Source organism: Chaetodon trifascialis, chromosome 19 (assembly GCF_039877785.1).
Source record: "Chaetodon trifascialis isolate fChaTrf1 chromosome 19, fChaTrf1.hap1, whole genome shotgun sequence".
Taxonomy (NCBI): Eukaryota; Metazoa; Chordata; class Actinopteri; order Chaetodontiformes; family Chaetodontidae; genus Chaetodon; species Chaetodon trifascialis.
In genome coordinates this window covers 2,064,881-2,077,337 of record NC_092074.1, presented here as the reverse complement: position 1 = coordinate 2,077,337, position 12,457 = coordinate 2,064,881, and the positions used below count along the sequence as shown (strand labels likewise).

The following is a 12,457-nucleotide window of genomic DNA, read 5'->3' as shown; positions in this document are numbered from 1 at the left end:
GAATTTGTTAATCTGCTATAAAGACTGCCTTTGACAAGGTTGCACTCAGTTTTTAACTCCCGTTTTGCAATAATTCCTTGGTATTGTTAGGATTGTTCTTAGCATCATTAGCCTATTATGATTATCATCTCTTATAGAATTGCTAGCTTGGCTGTCTGAGTATGATGACGAACACCAGTGTTTGCAGTTTAAATGTGTCACATGTCCGTGAAATTTCAGTCCAACTGCCGTGTCTACCTCTCTCTCTCACTTGCTCTCTGCCGTCAACACACAGCGCAGCCAGTACGGAGAGAGCTACAAATTGCAGGTATTTGCAGTTAAATCAAGACGCAGACTGCAGCACAGAGCACGGAGATCTTTCCACTCTGCAAAGATATTATTGTCTTTCTTCCCACCAGCGCAGTGTGAGTGGTTATTCATTTAGACGCTTGTTAGAACAGAAATGTCTGACTCCGGGAAAGTGTTTATGTTGTTCCGTGTTCTCAGACTTACAATTGCCGACATTTGGAGCCGATCGATGTCAGGAACAACTTGAGTTGGTTGTTCACCAGTTGTGTTCTAAGAGCGAACAGGGAGCAGCGGAGCGGTACGCGCCTCTGTCGATTTTCACGCTTTTAGTTCGATTATACCGGGAATCCAAGATGGGAATGGGAAAAACAAACGGTACTGGAATTAATGTATAAGTGAAACTACAATGCCTTGATTATCAACTGCATCTTCTGGACAGGGATACCGTCAAACGCCTGATAGGCAGCAGGAGGTAAGTCGCACTAAGCCACACTGAGAGTCCTTTGCTATTCTGTAACTTACCGTGGATGTTTACGTGGAAAATTAACTATACATTTTTAACTGCCCGACACATTACCACGTTGTCTGTGCATGTAACCTAGTAGATGTTGCAGCAGGGAGTCAGTTAACGGTCGTGTTACCGTTGTGTCCTTATATCTGTGAAACCAATGCCTTTCCATTATCTCCGCCTTTATCGGAGTGTCCTATTTAGCTCAGATGGATCAACGCTGTGGTTATTTTCCTACATGCGTGATCCCAGGCTGTTAACATACTGTAGGTGAAGAGATTCTCCAGTTAATAAACAGTATCTCTCTGCTCCACAACAGCTCTACTTATTTTCGCCAGATAAATAAAATACAGCTGGAGTGTTCAGCCAACATTATATGTCATTGTTCTTAAAGCATCTAAGTGTTTTCATATCTTCAGGCAGATGGCTGCACAGCACATACACTGTACCAGCATAGTCCTAATGGATTGAAAAAAAGACATGTTACTTGTTCAGCTGTTTCTCCAAAGATCAAGTTAGCTGATTTAAACCCACTGAATCAGCAGCAGGTAAATCTGCCCGATGCCAGCCTTCTGCTTGATCATATGTGTGCAGCTTCATTATTGAACATTATGTGCACTTGGAAATCAGTTCTCCTCTCTTGTCTCATTGTGGCCACAGGAGCTAAGAACTGTAAATGTGTGTGGCCTTTATCGAGACACTTCATAGATTGCAACCTTGACTTTTCCCATGCTTCTTGATCAGGTGTGTGTGGGCAGGCTGAGGGGGAGAGGGAATTCAGGGCCCTGAATAATACATGGCCTTGCACATTCCTCTTTGTGGTGAGGTAGACACAGATGGGGGCTGATGACTGGAAGTTGTTTGCTGGGCTTCAGCTTTCTTGCAGAGGATTGGGATGTATAGACAGGCAGTGTGTATTCAGATGACGTAGCCAAGGGAGGGAACCTCCGGCCTTAATCCTACTGTCTACTAAGAGATGACCTTTGCTTCACGCGGTTTAGAGCCATACTGTAATTTACTTACCATTAACCTTTCCATCACATATTTTGCTCTCATGCTAGAGATGGCAGAGCTGCAGGAGCCAGAGCACCGCAGTGTCCTGATTGTTTGGACACACACACACACACACACACACACACACACACACACACACACACACACACACACACACACACACACACACACACACACATTAATCTACCTCATCATCCATCACTGAGTTCCCAGGCGAGGCCCCTTTCAGAACTATGACTTGCTTTACCTTGTTAGTGCACTAAAATGGAGTATGAGGAAGAGTGCTTTACTGTGAGCATGAAATATGTCAAGGGACATGAGTTCTTTAGTTTTTCATATTCTAGTGTTGCAGAAATGAGAAACTGGTTTCCTGTTGTCTTAAATCACTGCTATTGCTCCAGCTCAGCACTTGGGACCAAGTATACTGGTCTCAGCAAACAGTTATCTTCACTGTAATTCATTTCTGATGACAGTATTAGTTCTTTACCTGAGAAGAGATTTGTTGTGTTGTGCCTCAGGGTTTTTTTTGTTTTTGTTTTTTTTACTGCTAAAAATTCTGTGTGCTCAATGTTGACCAGGTTGGTCTTTGGGTTCTCAAATAATACCCTCTCTAAGCAGCCCCTGGGCCTCTCAGCGGATATACTTGCTATAAATAATGGCACATATGTCACCATGCTCTTTACTTGCGAACACTAAGCCACATGCTGAGCTCCATAGGGACCAGAAGAGAGCTCTGTCTATGTCTTAACTAAGGCCTAGATACAGACTAAGTCACACCTCACTCTCCATCAACCTCTTCCAGAGCAGTATTTTCATTTGGCCCTTCCTCACTGCTATCTCTGCTCATCATCTCTCTCTGTCTGGTTAGCCAGAAACACCAACAGTCTCCAAAGAAATTGTTAGCACATTTGCAACAGAACATTCCAATTTCACAGCAGCATCAATAAAGTGAATAGAATGTTAAAAGACAACAAGTGCATGCAAGTAAACACAGCAAGGATATACAAAAGGATGGTAAAGAAAGAGAAACGTCATCCTAAAAAAATTGTAAATAGTATTTACAGACTGTTATGTATCGGAAAATAGTATTTACAGGCTGTTATGTACCGACAGACTTTTATGTACTGAAATATTGCACAGATTATAGCACAGGTTATTGCACAGATTGTTTCACACTGTGCTATAGTGTGCAATACTGTGCTCATGTGCTCATAAATGTCATTATAAAACTACTCCAGTACAAAGGGACCTGATAGGTGAGTCAGCTGAGCAGGCAGGTGACTGAGGGGCTGTGTCAACAGTTTGGAGATATTTTAGGATAAGAAATGATGACAACCAACACAATACAGAGTTCAAGGAGTTTGCTAATTCTAGCTGCGGGAAGCAGCAACAACCAACTTTGCAGCAAATGCTGGAGAAAATGTCCATAGACAACCCATGGAAGGTACATTGCACTGGATGACCAGCACTTGTCAGCTGTAGATAATACAGGATTTCATCATCTTCTTGGTGCTTGGGGACAAGGTATCAGATTCCAGCCATCACCACATCACAGAAACCATATTATGAGCAGAACAATTACACCACAACAATTACACCACTCACCAGAGGACCCTCCTGGAACAGTTCCATCAGAGATGTCAGTATGAAAAATGAACTCCTCTGATGAATTGGAATCAAATTACCATTACTGATGTGACTGTTCTTCAAAATTTGGGATGAAAATTTGTGGTAAATTTGAAATAAATTTGGGGTAGAGCATGGAAGCACATGCACAAATTACATTGCCTACGGAACGTTCTGTCATCACTTTCATAGCATCTTCACCACACAGACAGTGGTGCTGGAGAAATACCTATTTATAGGCCTTTATTATAGACAGTGTTTCCTCTAGGATTTTTTTCAGGAGCAGGGACAGCATAAATAAATGACACTTGACTTCAGATTTTACTTTTGCAACCTATTTATTGTATGGCCAGTTGAAAATTGCTTTTTAAAGGCTGAATGTTTGTGTTTGTGTGTGTGCGTGCGCTGTGTCTGTAACCCCCACTCCTCCCCCTCCTGCTCAGTGCGTACACACTGAAACCACCACACATCGCGTAGTTGACCAATCACGTGTGGCTTGAACAGAAAAAAAGTCGAGAAAAAAAACAAAAAAACCCCCCAAAGCTGCTCTCGCTCCAGCTCCCAGACAGGAGGCTCCAATCGTTCACTTCAAAGAGTGGCTCTAAGAGCCGTTTCGTTTGCGAGCGACACATCACTACTGACTAGCGTCATCTTCATCTTAGAGGAATATTTGAACAAGCTCACCTGAAAATGCAGTCAGCAGTTACATTATGGCATGTAGATATTAACTTAATGCTATCAATTAGTTTACTTACGTTAGCGACACTGAGTTGGCACCGGGCCCAATTAACTTAAGCTACTGATATGTTACATAATGTTAGGCCTGGGTGATATATTGATTTTTTCGATTAATTCAAATTTTTTGCTGTGGATGATTTAAAAAATAATAAATTCAAGTTTTTTCTCCTCTTGCTATGACGCGCCTTATGCCCCCCAGGAGCTTCCGTGGCCAGGAGCTCCCTCCCCCTCCCCTTTTGTTTCTTTCGCAGAAATGCACACACACACACACACAGCAGCAACATGGCTATTGCTAATGAGAGCGAGTAATGAGTAATGAGTTGGTGCTGGTCGTGCTGTCTACGTCTTACAACACATGTATGTTTAGTGCCGTGGAGACCTGGCTTTGTATGGCCAATGTTCCATATTATAGAATAAAACTGTTGAGTGAAATCCCAACTTCTCCGCCTGTCGACTCTCTGAGAAGGGTTGCCACCTTGGATTTTGGAAAAAGAGGGACAATTGACCAAATGTTTGGGGCGGGGGGCTCGGACATTATTACCAGTTCAGACTAACCAAATTAACATGAAATTTGGACATAGGAGACAGAAACAAAGTCTTGTTAATACATTTAATCATTCAAGGGTCAAAATCTCACACACGATGCTTACTGCTAGGCAAACCAGGGTAGATGTAGGCCTGCACCAGCTGATAAGTTTGATGAGTCACCCCAGCCGTGAGACATCTGAGTTCAGCAGCCATGCCAACACACTAGAACACAGAGAGAGACATCACAGCCATGTTTCACTCCATGGTACAAACTGGTAAGCTCTGCCACTGCAATCTTGTCTTCTTCTGGTGAACCTTTTTTGGTCATAAAAGTTGCAATGGCTGCCTGTTTTTGTTTATTTGATACCACAACTTGATGCTTTTTTGTTTTCGCGTGGATTTCCAAAGCGTTTTTTCCTTCATATTTTCCAGAGATTTTTGCCGGACACAAAACACAAGTGGCGGAAAAATGCTCTTCCTGGGTCGGCCGTAGCCATTCAAACTCTGAAAGTGTCGCCCAGTGAGGATTGTAACGAGTATATCATTTTTTTTCGTGCCAGTGGCTTACATGAATTTGCTCCTTCTCCTTCCTCGTCGGTCGTCTCTCCTCCCATTTCAAATCAAAACGCCAAAACCTGGTGAAAAGAAGACGGACGCCTGCTAATTCAGCTTGTTCTGTCTCTCTTCCGTCAAGTTTCCCTCCCTGCTGCTGCTGCTGCTGCTGCTGCTGCTTCTTCTTCTTCTGCTGCTTCTTCTTCTTCTTCTTCTTCTTCTGGTTTAACGGCGGTTGGCATCCAGCTTATTGGTGCATTACCGCCACCTTCTGTTCCGGAGTGTGGACCAAACAGTAGACTTACAGTCTTATTCCTTTACCCAACTGAATCAAAAGCCATATTATACACATAATATGGAAATTAAATAAAAAAACAAAACATAACAAAACAAAACAAAACAAAACAAAAACCCCCACCTTACTTTAAACCCTCCATACCCATGTCATCTACAACCCTCTATTCTTTCATCCCTGCTTATCCATCAAATTCTATCATAAACCCCTGTCCTCCTTAAGAATTCTATCAGCGCCCTAATCTGTGCCCTCTCTCCCATACTTAGCAATCCTTTCAATATGAATTCCTGTATCCCTAAGTCCTTCATCCTATTCATGTATATATACTTGTTTTGAATTTGCCTTGCACCTGTTCTAATACTTTATACACTTTACTGATGCTGCTGTATATTGGAATTTCCCCTCATGGGACTAATAAAAGGAATATTGAATTGATCATCTCCTCTCTCTCCACTTCATACCTCCTACACCTCAGAACTACATGCTCCACTGACTCCTCCTCCTCCTGACACCCCTCACACAGGCCTGTCTGGTGCTTCCCTATCAGTTAAAGGGTTTTATTTAGTGCACTATGCCCCAACCTTAACCTTGTCAACACAATCTCCTCTCTCCTGTATCCACTGCTCATCCTCCCACCTCTAACACTCTTTTGAATTTGATAAAGATGCCTCCCTTTCTCCTCTCCATCCCACCTTTCTTGCCACATTACATTGGTCTTTTCCCAGACTACACTTTTAACTTCTGCTTTGCTGATACTGAGCTGCATATCTACATTTCCTTTCATTAAAGCTCTCTTAGCCAACTCATCTGCCCTCTCATTCCCCCTCACCCCTACATGCGCTGGAACCCACAGGAACTTTACCTGACCTCCCTGATGAACTATTCTTGTAACTGACTGAAGGACTGAATACAGTATGTCTTGACGGCTGTTTGAATAGAATGACCTTAAGCTTGCTAGCACTGAAGATGAATCTGAACATATCAATGCCTTATCCAGACCAGCTTTCTCCACCCACCGTAGCGCAACCAGCACTGCCACCATTTCCACTGTGTACACTCCTAACTTATTAGATGTTCTTCTATTAATCCCAATTCCTTTTGCTGGCACTGCCACCCCAAATCCTGTCACTCCTGTCTCAGGTTGTTTAGCACCATCTGTGTATATATGTGTAAAATCACTATACTCTATACTTACTATACTTCCCTACTTTTAGCTTCTAACAAATACCAGTCAACCTCAGGCCACACAAGTCTCCATGGAGCCACCTCTGGATAAACTACTGTTGGACTTACATTCAGATTGAATACTCCAAATTCTTTTGCGATATTATTCGCTTCTCTAGCAAAGTTTTGTCTCTGGCTCCTCCCATCCTCCCAGCACTCCTTCAAGACTCCCTTCGTGGGATGAGAATCATCGTGCCCCTTCAAATTAGCCCAGTAGTTTGTCATCAATTGCCTTCTTCTGATTTCTAGAGGCATTTCACCCAGTTCTACCCGTAGGGCAGGAACTGGTGAAGTCTTTATTGCCCCACTACACACTCTCAGAGCCTGTGCTTGAATCACATCCAATTTGTTTAAAAGAGACTTAGCTGCTGACCCATAAGCCACACTGCCATAATCAATCACAGACCTTATCAGTGCTACATATAGCCTCTTCAATGCTGAACAGCTTGCACCCCATTCCCTTCCAGTCATACATCTCATAACATTTATTACCTTTTTGCATTTCTCTTCAATTCTCCTGAAATGATCTGCCCATGTTAGCCGTGAATCAAAAAGACTCCCAGAAATTTAAATGTTCCAACCCTTTCTAATGTTTCCCCATACATCTTCAACTTCATCCCTTCCTCAATTCTTTTCCTGGTGAAAAATACTGTTTGTGTTTTTTCCACTGAGAACCTGCACCCCCAATCATACCCCCACTCCACCACTTCATCAATTGCACCTTGAACTTTCCTTATTGTGTGCTCCATGTTCTCTCCTCTTTTCCACAAGGCTCCATCATCTGCAAAAAGTGATCTGCCTATATCTGGCTGGCACTTTTGAAAATATATCGTTGATCATGATGATAAAGAGTAGCGCTTATCACACTCCCTTGAGGTGCACCATTTCCAACTATATACTGACATGACATTTCTGACCCAATGCTACCTGGATTTTTCTTCCAAATAGAAAATCCTTTATCCAATTAAAAACTCTCCCACCAACACCCATCTTGTGTATTTTTATCAACAACCCCTCCTTCCGCATCATGTCATAGGCTTTCTCAATATCAAAAAATACTGCAACAACTGATTCTTTATTTGCCTGAGCCTTCCTTATTTCAGACTCTAACCTTACCACTGAATCCATGGTATTCCTGCCTTTCCTGAAACCACTCTGATAGCCTGCCAAAAGTCCCCTCTTTTCAAGTTCATAAGATTATCATCATTACCTTACACGTTTGTTGTCAACGCTATTGGCCTGTAACTACTGGGTTTGGATGGATCCTTGCCAGGTTTTCTTATTGGAATCACGACTGCTTCTTTCCAGGCTCCTGGTAACCTTCTGTAGGGGAACTACCTTAATTTGATGTTACATTCGTTGATAAAATGACGGGGAACCACCTTCCTCAGCTAAGAAGGACTGCAGAAATTTACTGCTATAATTCTGATAAAATACTAACGAATGAACTAACGGTAAACCAGTCTGATAATCTGAAGCACAAACTCTGGATACAGGGATCGTATGTATTCAGCTCAAAAGGACACCGTTTAACCAGGACTTAAATCAAAATCTCATTTATTAAGCGGAATTATGGATAATGAATGATATATCATGAATGGTACGACAGAAGATATGAGGTGATATGACAGAACACAAAAGAAACTTATGGCAAAGCGATGACAAACAAGTTGGCGATAGTGAGAAGTAGTTGTAAGGGGATTATAGGGACGCAAACGTAAAGTTAAGGGATTAAATGAGCAGTTGAGAGAATTTGGATAAATTAGCAGTATCTTAACCTCACGGACCAACTCTTATTCAAACCCGCTTAGCATGCCTACTTGGCTGATGACCCGGTAAATTCTGCTCCGAACTAACTCGAAGATGCCCAGGTGCTCGTCCGTGGCTCGATCTGCTCGGTGGTCCGGTGGAAGGCCCAGGCACACCAAGGTGAAGAGCTGATGTTGGACGGTGATATCTCTCAAGCTGGGTTCTACGGTGTCGGTTACAGATAAGGGACGGCTCCGGATGGTTGTTAACCCAGACCAAGGATCAACAGCTGGCTGCAGGGTTTTGGTTCGGTTGAGTCCGTGAAGGATTATTTTAGACGGATAGTAACAAAATTGATAGTCTCTTCGATGGCCGGTCAAAAAGGGTCTACAAAATTATTATTATTTGACTAAAATTTACAGATACTAAAACAAAAACATGTGACTTAGAAAAATGAAAGTTTATGGCAAAACTATAGAAACACGTCTTCTGAAAAGTAAATCACGCTACTCGGTATGGCTTTTGAGTAGCTCGAAGACGGGAAAAACTTAAAGAGCAAAACGACTGTACAAGACTACGACAACTAAGAAGTGACAAACAAAACTAAAACATAACGTAACATAACTTAAGACAAGACTGAGTAATGCGCACTGAATTCATGCTGTGGCTGCAGATATTTAAATCTCGCTCCAGGGCGTGTCTAATGGGCAGGCCGTCACACACGTGAGACGGTTTGTGACGCGCAATGTAATCTCGCCTCATGGAGCTGGAATTAATTAATGATTCATACGAGGGGCTCATCTGCTTCTCACTATGGTCAATCATATATATTTTGAATGGACGATTTTCAATGACATTTCAACATTGTTCACAACATGCATTAGGCAATTCCTATGATTGGGTGACAACATTAAATGATAATTATGGTACAGTTTCATCCCAACATGTATAATGACTCAATGTATAACTAATACAAAAATAAAGAAATAAAGAAAGGCAGACTATATTTGCCAAAATGATTATTACCATTACAGTTACTTATTGATAAATGTGTCAAGTCAAGCATGTTCAATCTGACGGTTAGGAACCTCTGGATGGCAGTATGGTTCTATGGTAAAAATTCAGACAAACTTTATAAAACCGTTAAAATCACAACTTTGTCATTCTTCAGGTTAGAGATACTGGGAAAACACCAATGTTATGCGTACAATGAGTCCTGTAAGGTGAAAACATCCAAAGATAAGTGTAACATAGAAGTTTGGTTATCCTGGAGTATTGAGAAAAAGCACACAGCCTATGCCAGAAGTTGCTTCGGGAATGTCCAATTTACAACCCATCAGCCCTATCTAGTTTGTGGATTCCTCTGAGGCATGTCCTTTGTCTCTCCAGACAGTTTAATTGTCTTGATCTCTCATGGGGCTATCAGGAGAGAATTAGCGTTGCCATGAGAAACATAGTGAGGAGAAAGTGAGGAGAAGGCAACCTTTGATGTTGAGGTGTCTGTGTCTCTGGCTTCCCCGAAAAGAAAACATGGAGGAGATTTCTCAGGGCCAGACATCTTGTCTCTGAAATTAACACCTTCCTTGTAAGCAAACCAGATGGTCTATAACTCAACCAGTTAGACTGATTTACAACTCCATTTCTCTGGAGTATTGCAGAGAGGGTAAGAGAAGGTCAGTTAGAGGCCAGTTCTGCTACACCTTCCCTCCTCCCATACTCTGTTATAAAGCTGCAGCAACTTCACTAATGCTCCTTTCCCCAAATACTTTAACATGCTGTAGCACACCTGATCTTTCCCTGGAGAAGTGGGTCGTGATCTCTTTATAGCCCTCACCATCTCTGCCAAGGTAAATGGCTCATCGATCATGCCAGCCGTATTTTCCCTCCTGTTTAAGACCCCTGGATACTGAGTCATAGTTCTTTTTCTTCTCTGTTTCCCTTCCTCTGACAAATTTTCTCAGCTATGCACCTTTACAAAAGCCTTAGCCATGATCTCTGCCTTTTCCCTGTTGGAAACTGCTGTCTCCTCCTCAGATGTTATGACCGGATAGTCCAAATCCCTTCTATCCCCTCCCATCTTCTTTATCATTCCCCATACTTCTCTCACTGGTGTAGTTCTTCCTATCTCATCACAGAAATTCCTCCATCTTGCCCTCTTAGCTTGACGTATTGTTCTTCTTACCACTGCCTGTGCCTTTATGTACTGAATCAAATTCTGCATGTTATGGGTTCTTTTAACTTGTCTGAATGCTCTGTTCCTATTTCTTATAGCCTGATGACATTCTTCTGTCCACCATGGTACCATCTTCCTGTTCCTCTTGTCTTTACTCTTGGGTATAGCGCCATCTGCTGCCCTTATAATTGCTGAAGTTACCTGTTTATTTATCTCATCAATGTCTCTAAGCATTTCTATCCTGTTCATTGATTCCTCACTCAATCTCTGAAACTCATCCCACTCTGCTTTTTGAAATACCCATTTTCCGATTCCCTCACTTTTTCTCACTTCTACTCTCTCCCCCACCATGCATAAGACTGGGTAATGATCACTTCCTATTGTTGATGTTGTCCAAACTTCCCAGCTACTGATTCCAGCCAATGTGTTAGACACTAAAGTAATATCCAGTGCTGATTCAGTACCCGCTGTTATGATTACCCTTGTTCCTCTGCCATCATTCACACACACCAAATCCCTTTCATCCATCAAATCTTCAATTTCTGTCTTGTCCTTTTATCCTTAATAGGCTATCTAAAATCAACCTCTTACATGGATTTTAGTAGTTAATTATAACCACTTTCTCCCCTCTTTCCCATACTTCCACCATGACATATTCCTGGCCCACTCCTTTTTCCAGTATCCTATATGGAATATCGTGTTTGATAAATGTAGCACAACCTCCTCCTCCCCCTTGGTTTCTGTCTTTCCTTATCACTGTATACCCATGTATCACAAAGTCTAGATTTGGTTTTAACCACGTTTCCTGCACACACATTACATCTGGTTTTTCATCCATCTCTTTAATGAAATGCTTGAATTCCTGGCCATTAGCCAGTAAGCTCCTGGCATTCTATTGTAGGATTATTACCATAATTAGTATTAAACCAACCCATGGTGTCTCCTGACTTGACTGATTAGTGAGGTTGTCCCTCACTTCTTCCCATGTCAGTCCTACTAATCCCAAATGATGCACTGCTGCTTTAACAATCAGCTGGACTTTTTCACTTTTTGATTTCACCTCAGCCGTGCTGTTGACCACCCCTGCAATGAATGTTACTAAATCCTTTTTATCCACATACATCCTGTCATTTGTTCTTGCCCCTCTCGACTTCCCATTACTCCTTAATCAATAGTTCGATTATTCTGCCCCCTTGACACTCTTACAGCTTCAGCATATGATATCTTTCTTTCCACTCTTACTTTTTGGATATTGTTCTCCCTTTTCTTCACATCCATTATCATCCATCCATTAACATCCATTAACTTCACATCCTCCATATGCTGTGTTATGGGCTCCTCCACAGTTACAATATTTTGGTTGCACCCCTGTTCCACACCCTCCATACTCATGGTCTCCCCCACACCTAGCACACCTCCTCTTCTCCTTGCAGTTCTTGGCTATGTGTCCAAACCTTTGACAGTTAAAGCACCTTAATGGTTTTGGAACATAAACTCTCACTGGGTAGCTCGTAAAACCCAGGAAAACTTTCTTAGGCACACACTCTTCTTCAAACTCAATCAATACAGTTTCACTATCCTTTTTCACTCCTTCTTTTGTTGTCTTCATTCTTTGCACATTCATTTTTTTTCCTCCTTTGATATTCCTCTTAAGTTCCTCCAAAGTCACACTCAGTGACACCCCTGTAATCACTCCTTTACATCCACCACCATTTCGTGTTCCCACCCTCCCTGTGCTTGCCACCTTGTTTTTCCCCAACTC

General features: G+C 42.1%; 1 protein-coding gene across 4 annotated transcripts in view; it reads left to right on the top strand.

The window, feature by feature from the left end:
• The first annotated feature begins 248 nt into the window (after window positions 1-248).
• The window catches only part of lrfn2b (leucine rich repeat and fibronectin type III domain containing 2b), a 185,973-nt gene continuing 173,764 nt past the window's right edge, over window positions 249-12,457 (top strand). For 2 of the 4 annotated variants that reach the window (XM_070986870.1, XM_070986872.1), the window contains exon 1: window positions 280-760. The gene's annotated coding sequence lies outside the window, so the exon portion shown is untranslated. Of the gene's footprint in view, window positions 761-12,457 lie in introns of all 4 variants that reach the window. The other 2 variants (XM_070986869.1, XM_070986871.1) reach the window with 2 other exon arrangements.